The following is a 2,500-nucleotide window of genomic DNA, read 5'->3' as shown; positions in this document are numbered from 1 at the left end:
ACCTTTTCGGGTGGAACCGACGGTGTCGCGTTGCCCCGGTCCCCGCCGAGGGCCGTGGGGCGTGGGATCCTGAGATTTCCCCGTGCTTCCTGTGGTTTTCGGCCGTGGAAAAACCCTAGGCGCGCCGGTTCTCGGGACCGGGCCGAGCGCCGACCTCTGTCCGAGCGCGAGCGCCTATTTTCGGATACGCCGAGTCGATTTCAACGGTCCGTATCTCGGTCATTTATCCACCTTTTCGGGTGGAACCGACGGTGTCGCGTTGCCCCGGTCCCCGCCGAGGGCCGTGGGGCGTCGGGTCCTGAGTTTTCCCCGTGCTTCCTATGGTTTTCGGCCCTCGAAAAACCCAATTCGCCCCGGTTCGAAAAAGCGGCACTTAGAAGAAATTTCGAAAAAGTGCGCTCACTTGGAAGCCGTGTTCCTATGTATGTGCCGGGAGTGTCGCACACAACCCACACAAACTCGACCAAACATGCTCTCTGGCCCATGTTGCGCAGCATCCCGGTAAACTCGGCCAAACATGCTCTCTGGCCCATGTTGCGCAGCATCCCGGTAAACTCGAACCAAACATGCTCTCTGGCCCATGTTGCGCAGCATCCCGGTAAACCTCCGCCGCGGTTCTCGGGACCGGGGCCGAGCGCGAGCGCCTATTTTCGGGTAAATTGTGACGACTTTTGACGGGCCGTATCTCGGTCATTTCTCCACCTTTTCGGGTGGAACCAACGGTGTCGCGTTGCCCCGGTCCCCGCCGAGGGCCCTGGGACGTCGGGTCCCGAATTTTCCCCGTGCTTCCTATGGTTTTCGGCCGTGGGAAAACCCTATTCGCCCCGGTTCTCGGGACCCCGGCCGAGCGCCGACCTCTGCCCGAGCGCGAGCGCCTATTTTCGGGGTAAATTGTGACGACTTCCACGGGTCATATCTCGGTCATTTCTCCACCTTTTCGCATGGAACCAGCGGCGTTCCACTCCTCTGGCCCCTGCGCAGAGCCCTGCGTTGTGACATTTTGATAAAAGCATCACCCTGGGTGGCCCTGGGAGGCGTACCTATTTTTTTGGCATAAAGAGGGGCGATTTAAAACGGGCCGTATCTCCGTCACTCCTGCACCTTTTCGCATGGGATGAACGGCGTTCCACTCCTCTGGACCCTGTGCAGAGCCCTGCCTTGTAACATTTTGATAAAATCACGTTTTTAGCCATTCTCCCGTCGGTGGCCCTGGGAGGCGTACCTATTTTTTTGGCTTAAAGAGGGGCGATTTACAACGGGCCGTATTTCGGTCACTCCTGCACCTTTTCGCATGGGATGAACGGCGTTCCACTCCTCTGGACCCTGTGCAGAGCCCTGCCTTGTAACATTTTGATAAAATCACGTTTTTAGCCATTCTCCCGTCGGTGGCCCTGGGAGGCGTACCTATTTTTTTGGCTTAAAGAGGGGCGATTTACAACGGGCCGTATTTCGGTCACTCCTGCACCTTTTCGCATGGGATGAACGGCGTTCCACTCCTCTGGACCCTGTGCAGAGCCCTGCCTTGTAACATTTTGATAAAATCACGTTTTTAGCCATTCTCCCGTCGGTGGCTCCTCTGGCTCTCTGCTCCCCCAGCCTGGGCTCCTCACCTTGGGCCACAGCCCCCTGCTCACAGAGCCCCCTGCTCCTCTGGCTCTCTGCTCCCCCAGCCTGGGCTCCTCACCTTGGGCCACAGCCCCCTGCTCCTCTGGCTCTCTGCTCCCCCAGCCTGGGCTCCTCACCTTGGGCCACAGCCCCCTGCTCCTCTGGCTCTCTGCTCCCCCAGCCTGGGCTCCTCACCTTGGGCCACAGCCCCCTGCTCACAGAGCCCCCTGCTCCTCTGGCTCTCTGCTCCCCCAGCCTGGGCTCCTCACCTTGGGCCACAGCCCCCTGCTCCTCTGGCTCTCTGCTCCCCCAGCCTGGGCTCCTCACCTTGGGCCACAGCCCCCTGCTCCTCTGGCTCTCTGCTCCCCCAGCCTGGGCTCCTCACCTTGGGCCACAGCCCCCTGCTTCTCTGGCTCTCTGCTCCCACAGCCTGAGCTCCTCACCTTGGGCCACAGCCCCCTGCTCCTCTGGCTCTCTGCTCCCCCAGCCTGGGCTCCTCACCTTGGGCCACAGCCCCCTGCTCCTCTGGCTCTCTGCTCCCCCAGCCTGGGCTCCTCACCTTGGGCCACAGCCCCCTGCTCCTCTGGCTCTCTGCTCCCCCAGCCTGAGCTCCTCACCTTGGGCCACAGCCCCCTGCTCCTCCGGCTCTCTGCTCCCCCAGCCTGAGCTCCTCACCCCGGGCCCCTGTCACAGGGCTCCGGGACCCAGCACTTTTGCCAAAACACACATTAAATGCACAATTAAGCCCACGTTAGTGGGCTTATGGCTGCAGTTGCTTGACCCTTCCGCCCAGCTTTAAAATCTTCCGTGCCCCTGGTCACCAAAGCGGCCTTCTGCCCCTGGTCACCAAAGCGGCCTCGTGCCCCTGGTCACCAAAGCGGCCTCGTGCCCCTGG

The sequence above is a fragment of the Solea solea genome, unplaced genomic scaffold, assembly GCF_958295425.1.
Source record: "Solea solea unplaced genomic scaffold, fSolSol10.1 scaffold_103, whole genome shotgun sequence".
Classification (NCBI taxonomy): Eukaryota; Metazoa; Chordata; class Actinopteri; order Pleuronectiformes; family Soleidae; genus Solea; species Solea solea.
The sequence above is the reverse complement of the archived record's forward strand: the minus strand, read 5'-3'. Positions refer to the sequence as shown.